This window comes from Candoia aspera, chromosome 6, assembly GCF_035149785.1.
Source record: "Candoia aspera isolate rCanAsp1 chromosome 6, rCanAsp1.hap2, whole genome shotgun sequence".
Classification (NCBI taxonomy): domain Eukaryota; kingdom Metazoa; phylum Chordata; class Lepidosauria; order Squamata; family Boidae; genus Candoia; species Candoia aspera.
In genome coordinates, this window is record NC_086158.1 from 27,017,858 (window position 1) to 27,030,319 (window position 12,462).

A 12,462-nucleotide genomic window follows, 5' to 3' on the forward strand; every position below is an offset into this window, starting at 1 on the left:
CACACTTCTGTGGTGTAATTCTGCAATAAAAAAACTTCTGTAATGTAACTAATTTATTTATACATTTATTTATTACTTCAGTGCCAATCCAATATGTCAACTATGAATGGTTTACAAAACCTCAGTATGATATGAGGGTTTAAAACATCCAATAATAACAAAAAACAATCACTGTACCATCTTATCCACTCTGAACATATGACAGTTCCTCATAATCAGCAACCAGCATTCCATTCCATCTCCATAGACCTGTCTTTAGAACCATAACTTCACATGGGATAGGGCTGTCCTTTTATCTGGAAGGCAAGCTATTCCAGAAGAGGGGGCAATTACCAAGAAGATTCAAACCCAGGACTCCTGATGTTGATACTCCTCTAGCGTAGGGACACACAGCAAGCCCTCCCTCTTGGAACTCACCAGATGGATTGATTCCTTGCAGAATAGGAAATCTCCAGATCCTAAGCCCTACAGTCTCTAAAGGTAATATCCAGCACCATGAATTTCACTTGAAAGTCAAACTGTAACCACTGCAGCTCCCATAAGGGAGATATACATGAGCAAAATAAATTGAGTCTATTACTGTGTGGGCTGTTGCATTCTGGACCAGCTGTAGTTTTCAGACGATCTATAAAGGCAGTCCCACATAGAGTGAATTAGAGTAGTCCAAATGTGAGGTGACAAAGGCATGAATAACCATCAACAGAGCCTCATTATTCAGAAACAATAATTACTTGCACATGATAGTAACTGGCAGAAATTTTCCTGAAATTCATCTCTGGTTCTTTCATTATCAAGTGTAACATGCAGTTATCATAAATATATGGATTCCTACTTTCGTATACAGCTACAACTATCTGGATCACACCAATTTGTACATTCTGACATACATACATACATACTTACATATTTATTTATTTATTTATTCATTCATTCAATTTCTATAGACGCCCTTCTCAACAAGTGACTCTGGGCGGCTTAGCTATTTTAGCTATTTCAATCATAATTAAATCTACATTTTCACTTCTGTGTTTGTGTTCATTAACTCCACTCCACACGATCAGACCACCTTCATTCAGATCTATTACATTTTTCTCATTTCTCTTAGTTTTATAGATCTATAGCCTGCCTGCCTGCCTGCCTTCCCTCCTTCCTCCCTTCCTTCCTTTTTTGTTATTTTATTAAATACTCTTCTCCAATACTCTCTGTGCTATTTCATGCAGGCCTTCATTGTTATATACATATATTCAAACACATACATTAAGCACACAGCACATTAAATGAACTCCGGTTTTCTGTGCATACGTGATTGATGCCAAGAGGCATATAAGAGCATATTTAGAAGCATGTTTTCTGTTTCTGCTTATGACATATGGTATTAAAGTATATCGGCTTTTTTTATCCTAGCCTCTAAGGAGTTTAATAGGAAGAACCTGCATGCCCATCCTAACTGATAATTATTTAATTAGCAATTTATAATGATAATAGGATTTTTCTCCCCCTGCCTCCCCCAGGCATCCATCTTGTTTGCAAGAAAGCAGATATAAAATGATTGCTAGACAGATGGGCAGTTGGCCCAAGTTATTCTTGTGTGCCAGGCTAGCACTTTCCTACAGTTAAATAATTAAAGGCAATCCCCCACTTTTCCCTCCGCTTGGCCTTGTTTCCTTCTCTCATTACTGGGGTGACTTGCATTCTCACAAAGTGTGTGGGTGCGACGACTTGTGTCACTAAGGACAGTTCTAACAGCAGTGTCATTAGTTCTTTTTACAACAAAAGCCAGAGGGTTTGCTTTTCTCCCCCCCCCCACCCCCCATCCTTTCCTCTGCCTTCTCTTTCTTTCTCTTACTTGGCATGCAGGCTGAATTTTTTTCTTTCTTTCTCCCTTTTCTTTCTTTCTTTTTTTTTGGACCCCCTGCTTGACTTTTTTTTTTCCTAGAGCCCCTTTTGAACAGTACAGAGGCGTGAACAACTGAGAATTGTAACTGATAGACTGTTTGCATGAGAACCCATGAAAGTTGCCTTTGTTCCTTTCACATCAGCCAGGTTTAAGCAGCCCCCCTTCAGTCCTTGACTAAAGAGAAGGGAAAAAAGGAAATCCACTTTTAATTATACATTGATGGAAATCGCTGCATAGTGGAGTTACATCAAGTGGAGAATGGGCAGTTTATATTCCTTTATCTCAGGAGCCCAAAGAGGTGCTGTCTTTAAAATAGATATGTCAGCACAGGCTGCCAATTCCCAATATGTGAACAACCTTGCCTAATTTAAATCAGATTACCAGCTTCATTTATAATCATGAAAACATTTTCAGAAGCACAGCCATATTACTAATGGACTGTTTTTTACACCTTGAGCTTTCAAGCGCTTTCTTATATGAGCCAGCTTTACTCAGATGGAGCTTGATGAAAGAAACTGAAGCTTAAATGGCAAGATTTGATACCAGATGAAAAATGCTCCCCTGGTTTTCATTAAGAAACTTTTTTAAGGGAGCAATTTTCTATCAACATTGTTGTTCTCAGTTATAAGTCAAAATAATTTATGTCTAGACTCAGAAAGCTAGATGGCCAGCAAGCCTGCCAAGAATAGTTAGGAATGATTAGAATGCTTGAAATCAGTTTTGTCTTCCCTTTTAAAATCTTCATGTTTCATTATTAATTTAAAATAAAATAACAGCTTAATGCTGTTTGCAGGATTTTGAGTGTAATGATACATTCCTGAGTCATATTCAGTTCATTGGTGCAATAAAATCAGATAATATTTTTAACAATGACTTTTAGTAAAAATAATATTTATAATTGGGTGATCTGAAGAATGCTGATGGTTAAGGATGTTTTGTTATTCTACGTCACCCCAACTCTACATTTTAGTCAAAGTGTGTGCATTTCACATTTCCATGAAAAAAATATATATATGGAATTTAGGTAAAAACAAATCAACATCCTGAATTAAAATCGTGTCTTTTGAATCACTACACATTTACTTAGAGGTAAACCCCATTATGTTTAGTAGGTATGCCCCAAAGTATTTGTACATAGTACTATAAATTTCATTTGAGAAACCAACAAAAAATGAAGATGTCATAAAGTTGTATACCATGGATGAAAGAATATTCATCTGGAATTATGAGAGTTAAAGTCCAATTTATACTGAGGGCCACAGGCCGAAGAAAATATTGGTACTATTATTAATTAACTTTTTTCAAAGACTGTTTTATCTAGGGACCCATCTGCTTCTGCTTCTTCATAGATACATGACATTTATGATTGTGGAATGAAGATAACAGTAGTTTCTGGAAGTGATGCTAAAGATCTGATATTAAATATCTGATTTGTCAGAAGTGGGTGGTGGGGTTTTTTTGGCACTCAAAGGTTAAGTGATGAGATATCAGTTGGAACTTGGGCTGACCTACCAATGAGAGCAATATATATAAATATATATATATTTGCATCACAAGGTGTTGAATCACTGAGAAGCCTAAAGTGACAGTCTAGTCTGGAACAACTGACACACAGCAGGGACCACTGGAAAGTGTCCCGCCCACCTTATTGAGAGGAAATCTTTCAAGGGGAAGGAAGCAAACATTAAACTGATGAGTAATGGGTGGGAAAGAGATCAGACAGGGATAAGAAGCAGCAGTGCACCTCTATGCACATCTTTAATTTGGTTTGCTTGGCTTAATATTGATGACAGATGTGTATTTATTTAAATGAACTTGGGAATGTTAGAATGTTTCTATGAGCAACATCTTGAATAAACACAATGGATGACTGAGTAATCAGAAGCTGCAGTTAACCGATATGAGAATGACACTAGTATTTATGTGTTGTATGGCCCTGGATGTTTCTAAATACCAACTAAAAAGTCCCAGAATCAATTTGGCTTCCTGAATAATGCCATCTCACTCTCCAAGTTACTAGCCTAGAAGCAAGAGAGGTCTGGGGGACAGTTGTATCTATAATGAAATTGGCCAGCTACTTCAGCAACTGGATGGAGATTGATTCTGCTACTTGTTTTCTGGTCCCTTTGGCAATGTACAGCCTTTTCTTGCTATGTACACCACCTCAGTTGTCCCTGTCTACAAATCTCCCTGTGTATATCTAATAAACAGACATGGCACTTTAAAGTTGGAGGCTGAGTTTGCATGGGTTTAAGGCCTCTCCTTACTCATAGTCTTACAAGATATATTGTGAGATCCAAACTAGACTGAAGATTTATTTAGGTATTTCAAAGTTTATTTTCTGTTCTACTAATATCAATGGAAATAAGAAGTAGCTAATTCTGGGTTGATCATGCCAATATTCATTAAACATCTCAGTAAAGGTTGATCAGATACATACTATCATATATAGTAGCTTTTATGCTACATTTTGCTTTCAGGGGAATCCAGGGCCAATCCCTGGCATCTCCAGTTTGGATTTTTAGTTTTATAATGTTTGTTTTGTTTTACGGATCAGGTAAAAGCCAGTGGCAGTAGAAATAAACTGCCCAGAGTCCCTCTTGTGGGGGGAGATGGGTGGTGGCAAAATTTTTAATAAATAATAATAATAATAATAATAATAGTAGGAGTAGGAGTGGGCTGCATATAACACCCAAATCCCTTTTCTGCAATCCTCAAAGCCCTCCAGATCACACTTCTGAACTTTAGGTAGATTTTGAAATTAAAACAAATAAGGTTTATTAATCCTTTAGACAGTCTGGGGGAAGAGAGGTTACAGTATACTTTGGTCCAGAATAAAATGGAGCTGGGTAGTTAGTGGTTCAGCATGTTGTAGGAATCCAACAAAATTGCTAGAAAGTTGCATGAACCCGGCCATCATGTTAAGCTATAGTATGGTTTATTTGTTTGTTTTTGTTTGTTTGTTATTTAATTGTTTGCAAAACAGAAAAAGATAGCATTTAGATGAGCATTCATCATCCATTGACTATTCAACTAGCCCAAAATATACTGTATGTACCATAGAAAAGTCTTCCTCAATTTCAGCTCAGCTCCTGCTGACTACACTGAACACCATGCTGTTTTTTTGACCACAACACAGAAACATTTTGCCATTCCCTTCTTCCAGGAGAAAGAGAAAGAGAAAGAGTTCTTCCTGGAATAGTTTGTAGCCCTTAGATATTCTTGTGGTCTCCTATTGCAGTATCCAACTTTGCTTATCTTTTTTTAGATCAGCCAAGAATGGCTGGAAGAAGTAGGAGTGATTTAGCTAGGAGTGATTATGCTTTGATCAGCATATACTAGTTAAAAGGATTGTATTGCCACAAAATGGAGGATTTGGAAAACAACTGGATATGAGAAAATGTCCTTATTCCATTTCTTAACTATTGTTTTTGAGCAGCATTCAACTCTTCTGTTTGCCAGTTTAAATTTGATATTTTTTACATTTAATTTGGAATTAGAGCATATATATTTGCAATTTTCAGTTTTTGCCATTCTTTTCCACTTATGGAATAAAAACAATATCTACCTTTGCTGTTTATTGAAAACTGGGAGAGGAGATAGTTTAAAATCTCACTGAGAGAATTTTTCCAAGTGTTCCCATTAAACAATAATCATGGTAGGCTGCCACTAGTAAGTTTGAACTTCCTGATACACTCAAGTCTGTTCAGCTGAAGAGCTTCTAATCCTTCTACCTGTATCAATCCCTTCAGCCCTGCACAAGGAAAACAGGAAAGAAGTGCAGAAATATAGAACATAATAAACTTGTGCCAATCCTGAAACAAAAGAAATAGCTGTGCATCTGCAATTGCGGAGGGGGGGAATTTAATGAGAAATTATTTTATTAAAGCAATAAACCCAACTTTCTAGTAATAAAATAGTTTATTGGGGAAAAGGAAATATAGGAAAAACAAGGAAGGCAAGAATCACATGCACAGAATTCAAAATAAACAATATAGCCAGCATAGGTAAAATTTTTGAACTTTTTTGTTCAAATAAACTCTTGAGTTCCAGCACAATCTGTGCTGGAATAAGCTCTTGGTTTTCAGATCATTGGAGAAAGCATGATGGGAGAAAGATCATCTGGATCTCCTACCTGAATATTGATAGGCAGACCCCCTCCCTCCCTCCCTCCCTATCCTCAATTTATTTTTTTTGTTTATTCAATTTGATGCCACCTTTCTCCAAACAACCATTTTATACAGTTTTATACAATGTGGGAGCTAACTGAAAGCCATCTCTCTGGGAACATTGACTGTTAACTTTGCCTGGTCAAATAAAATGTTCAGTCTCTGAAATCCTGGATCATCAAATCAGAAATTAGTGGCTAAAGCCATTTTGTAATTACTATCTGTGGAATGATAAAGGGACATAAAATTCACCAAATGCACTGTTATATAAATAAAGTAGAAACTTTTGGGGTAAAGCTCTGCAGGGGATCAATTTATCAGATTGCTTAGGAAGTACAGATTTGCCTTACCCAAAAATAAAAGTTAGTTACATTGTACCATCCGGAAGTGACTGACTGACTGATTGATTGATTGAACTGATATGGTCACCTGATTAGCATCCTCCCTAACGGACAGAATGACGCTTCTTTCTGACATTTTGGGTATCTGACTATTTGTTTGGGCTCTTGTGTAGCAATTCTTTGAAGGGGAAACTATTTTTGCCACACCACCAGTGCTGGTAATAATGCTTCTCTAGAATACTTGAATGTAATAGAAGAACATACAAGTTTGACAGAATGGAAATTAGCTTCCACTGTAAGCTGCCATTTCTTTCCCAGACTCCCTATAACATTCAGGTTAACTGGTTTAAATATGATAGTTGAACTGAAAAGAGAAAAAAAGAGGTTTTAGAAACAAGATATGCAAAATAAATAAAAGTGGAACCAAACTCTGTTGAACACCAATGGATAAAGAAAAGGGCTAGAGCAAAGACCCTTTTGTATAACTGGAAAAGTCTGATGAGAAATGTAGGGCTGAAATCAACAAAAGACCATATCGTCATCACCTAATGAGCTCAAACAAAATAGTAGAATTTGATGATTGAGGCTATAAGATGTTGTGGAGAAGTGCAGAAACACCAACACTGTTGATTAATAGCTTGCTGGAGCTACCAGAAATCATTGCCAACCCAAGCCAGGGCCAGATTGGTAGAACAACTCACATTAAACCATGATTGAAATGGGTCAGTGGTATCTCTTACTGATAATAAGGAAAAAAAATGGTGAGAGAATTCAGTCAATAAACTTAGATGAAAACAAAAGAGAAGGCTTGAGGAAAACTAGAACCCACTGAAGTATCCAACAAAGACTTTTTAAAAAGAAGATGAAGATGTGTGTTTCATGCAGATTAGAAAAAATATCTGCCATAAGAAAACAGCTGATCATTAGTTCATTAAATGGAAAGCTAAATGAAGAATAACTTTCAACACTAGCCCTAATTGTATGAGAATAAAAAGGGAGAAAGAACGAATGATGTTGTAAGAGTTGAGTCTGATTCTGAGGCTGAGGCTGAGGAAGGGGAAATCGAAACCTATGCTAGGCAAAACGGGGAAACGGAAATTCCAAATGACTCAGCAGAGTGGGAAAGCCTTGAGCAGCTGATTGGGCGAAAACAGGAGTCAAATTCAAAGCCACCAATCAGTGCAAGAGAAAGGCGAGCCAAAAAGCATGCCAAGCAAAAGGAAGCTCGATTGGCTCTGGAGGAGAAATGGTGCAAAGGAAAGAGCTTAAAAAGGAGCCAGCACAAAGACCAAGTCACTGGAGACAAACGTTCCACTGAGCTAACAACTTCTTTGGAAGAAGAGAAGCTGGAACCATTCACGGAGACTTGCCCTGTAGCCGTTACAGAACGAGAGCCTTCCCAGCCTTCTGAGCCTTGCCTTGCCACATTGCCACAAAGCCCAGCCAAGTCAAGTTCCACCATCTTGCTTCGAAGCGCAGTCAAGTCTTGCCTTGCTGCATGGCCCGAAGCCCAGCCAAGTCGAGTTCCGCCATCTTGTCTTGTAGCCCAGTTGAGTCTTGCCTTGCTGCCTTGCCATGAGTTCCAGTCAAATCCAGTCTCGTCACCTTGTCACGGGGCCCGGTCGAGCCTAGCCTTGTTGCCTCGTTGCAATCCATAGCCAAGTTTTGCCTTGCAGTCTGCCGTGTTCTCCAGCCAAGGCTGGTCCAGTCATCTTACCTCCAGTCCCTGCCAAATCCTGTCCTGCCTCTCTGCCACAATCTTCAGTTGCGTCCTGCCTGGCCACCTTGCCACGAATCCCAGTCAAGTCCAGTCTAGCCACATCATCGTGCTCTCCAGCTGAATCTGGTTTTGTTATCTTGCCAAGCACTCTGCCATTATCCAGTTGGGCCTGAATTGAATTGAACTCTTATTAAGAGACAATTGCTAATTGTACATAGTTGCATTGTAAATAAAGAATTTCTTTTTACTTGCCTGGTCTTCTCATAGTCTAAACAGGACAGATGTATTGCTGCCCCTGGAGAAAAGTAAGGAGAAAATGAATAATGAATGAATAAAGAAAATTTTTAAAAATTGAGTAATTCAAGTCATTTCTAAGAAAACAATTTCAAGAAATTTCCATGGAAATGAACTGAAGAGTATTTGACATGCAAAATTCTATGTATGGAATTAAAACTATGTTATTTCTTATAAAGTCTGACATGATTGTAACTGTTAACAAATAATGAGGGGAATATTTGGCTCCCTTTAGGAGGTAGTATTCTGTATATGTTAATATATTTTATTTATAAAAATGACATTACATTCAGGATCTGATATTTAAAGACCTCAACTTGGCTAAGTGGTTTCAAAAAAAAATGAGAAAGTTTAAATAGTATCAGTGCTTTAGTAAACACAAACACTGATCAGATTAGTTATCAATGAACCCAACTGAAAACAGCCAAATAAATTAATCGTGGCATACTGTACCTGGCTATATATCTAATATTAATAATCTGACCATTTATTTGCAGCAGAAAATTATGTCAATATTAATGGTAGTACAATGGAACTTTGATTTCCTATAGTTTTATTTCAGCTGGAGTTACTGAATGGAGAAATCCTAGCAGTTCCCCAGAACGTTCTGAATTTAGAATGCCTCAATAAGTCCCAACCCCTGTTGGCCACCCCTTGCCAGGATAGAATTAAGAATCTTCAAGATGTCTCTCTACTCTCAAAGGAACACATTTCAACCATTCAAAAAACTAGCCTAGATTTCTCTCCAGATTGGGAGTGGGGTTGAGATAGCAAGACCTTTAACATTTTGGATTCAAAACTCCGATGACCTTCACCTACCTCTAATCACAAACATTTTGAGAGCTTTCCAAAATATGGGAAAACCACACTGAAAACTGTAAGATAGTGAGAGAGATACAGTGTTCGATTTTCTCCCTTATTGGAGAAAGGACAACATTGGAGCTCACAAAAGGGTACAGCTGACTGGTTTTATAGATGCTGGTAAGTAGCCTGACCTAGAGACCAAGGAATTGCAGACTTAGTAATTATGTTTAGCTTTCTTGAAAAGTAGTGCAACCATTACGGTATGATATAACTATGTAATAAATTCCCATAAAATTTACAACTAGTTTTAGCTGAATGAAAACCAGCTCGATTTTATTGGTCCTACAATTAACTAGATATTAATACAGGCCTATTGCTGCCAACCACACACCTATGGACATATACAGAGAAATCCAATTAGCTCCAGAGAAATGGCTGCTTATGTCTAGAAGTGCTGAAAAGCATAAATCATTTTAGTTAATCCTAGGCAGAATATGACTTTGTGAAAACAACTTACAGATCACAAAGCAAACCACCTTAGCAGAATTCATTACAAATTGGCTAACGATACACAAAATGCAAGGGATTGTTTTGCCATTGTCAAATTTTGTTACAGTAATGTTTACCAGAATGTTGGCATTGTTAATATTTGTTAATATTCATCTAAAATGTTTCTGGCATTCTCAAAATGCACAACATAAAAATCAGGATGGAATTGGGGCTTCTTGTTAATAACATTTGGAAAAAGCAGCTTATGATTTTTGATAAATTATAAATAGCTTATACTGCTTAGTTCTTCTACTCACTTTTGTCATAGAAAAATGTATGGAATGAACCAAGAAAATGCAAGTCACTTATATTTTTGACATTATTGTTTACAGAGGAGCTGCAAAGATTTAGAATGTTACCTAATTTATATTTCAAAGCATGACAACAAAAAAGACTTAATCAGATCAGATATGTATCCTTCTTGTTTATGCAGTCTTCTTTTCCAATCAGATTATTTATTTACTGGAAGAATATTCATATATGTCATATGTGGTTTAAGTGTGACATTCATACAGTAGAAGAATCAGAGATGTTTGCATCCATAATAAATTACTTGTACAATCTGTGTAACATTTAAAAGATTTTTTAAGGATAAAATTTATTTCCAAGGTGTCATCATTTGACTAAACAAAGTGTTAAGATTTAATAGTTTATCCCTAATGGCTAACCTATCCTGTAGGGAAGAAAACCCTGTGGCCCTTCAGATGTTCTTGTGCTCCAAAAACTATCATCTTCTGCCTGCATTGCCAATAGTCATGGAAGTTAACATTCATAGTCCCTTAATGTCTGCAGTTGGTTTATCAGCCATTAGTGCAATTTTGTGTTCAGGGGACACAATGAAAATGAGAGGGAATGGAATGATCCTGTTGATGCCTTTTTGTTTCTTATTAATATATTTATAATTGTCTGACAAAGAAATGTCCTATTTATTAGCACAGGGGAAATAGCTAACTATGTTTAGTAAAAGCATACATTATCTTAAACAATTCCAAAGCATGATATGAACCAAGAGAATTATTTATTTACAGACCACAACTTGTGCTATCTTTTCAGAAACGTGACAGATAGGCTAATGATTTTCTATAGAAAGCAACCAAGACATTCTGATACTGTTAAAATTCCTTAACATCCATCTAAAATACTTGGGGCATATTTTTAATATACAGTAAAATATCAATATAGGTCATGTTTTAAATGAAACCTTAAAAGAATAACTCTCAGAGATTTTAGGGTTACTTTCTCTTACTTCCACATATTGAATAGGCTTTGGTTCTTTCTTTCTTTCTTTATTGTTCAAATTTCTATCACCGTCCATCTCCCCACAGAAAGGGGGACTCTGGGCGGTTTTATAATATTTGAATAGCAGTTAAGTGAAACTTAGATGTTTGGGAACAGACAATATCAGGTTTAGAGTTTTGCTCATTCTCATTTTTTAATTTTTTCCTTTCATCTGTTCTATGTCTGCTTAAGTTTCTATTTTTTGAAAATAAAGATATCCAAAACACAGTTTGATATGTATATTTCTCTTAATAATCCCATCTCTCTATGCATGTGGGGCTTTTATGCTATTTTTTTTATGAACACTTCCCCCTAACATAAGTTGCTATTTACGTGAACATTTTTTCCTAATAAATGCATTTGTGAACATAATATTCCTAATGTAAAAAATGTGGACTTTCTCTTTTTACATTTACAAAACAAAAAAGTTTGTGTTTATATAGCAGAAGTTATCTTCCTGAGGGTTTGAGGATCATTTTAACTGATGTACTTAAGGCAAGTTCTTATTGCCTATTTAAAAGTTATTTATTTTTAATTCTATCACTTTGTAGAAAAAAAATGTCTCTTTTTTGTTTGCTTGCTTATTTGAAAACATCCTCCTTTAAAAATGCCAAAGATACGTTGTTGCTTTCTCTTGCAACATGATTCTCTCTTTTGGAATATGTGGTTACGCTATATTATGTATAAAGACCAAGTATTTATAATATTAGAATATGCCCTATTGTATAGAAGGGATTAGACATCTCAATTAAATAAAATAATAGTGCAATATTTTATATGTTCCACTACAGTTATAAATCCTACTGCCAGATAAATGTGCCACAAGACTGCAGACCACATTTATTATCCTATTCATACTTACTATAAACTGTTATTGAACTGTTTTGTTTTGTTTTAACTGAGTAAACAAGCTTCTTTCTTTTTAAAACCATTCAATCATGTCCAGTTCTTGGGGGATGCCTGGACAAGTCCCTGCAGTTTTCTTGGCAAGATTTTCAGAAGTGGTTTGCCATTGCCTTCTTCCTAGGGCTGAGAGAGAGTGACTGGCCCAAGATCTCCAGCTGGCTTTGTGCCTAAGGCAGGACTAGAACTCAGAGTCTCCTGGTTTTTAGCCCAGTGCCTTAACCACTACATCAAACTGGTTCTCCAAACAAGCTTAGGACTGCACTATTAAGGCAACATCTAACATTGCTCAAGTAGACTTCTGCTCATACAGTGGGATGCTTATTTGGTGGACGATGCAAGGAAATGCAGGGTAATCAATCATTCAATGAATCAATTAGTTTATTACAGCCCTAAGGCCTGATACAATAAAATAGTTAATAGTAGAACTGATATCTATCTATCTATCTATCTATCTATCTATCTATCATCTATCATCTATCATCTATCATCTATCTCAGAAAAACA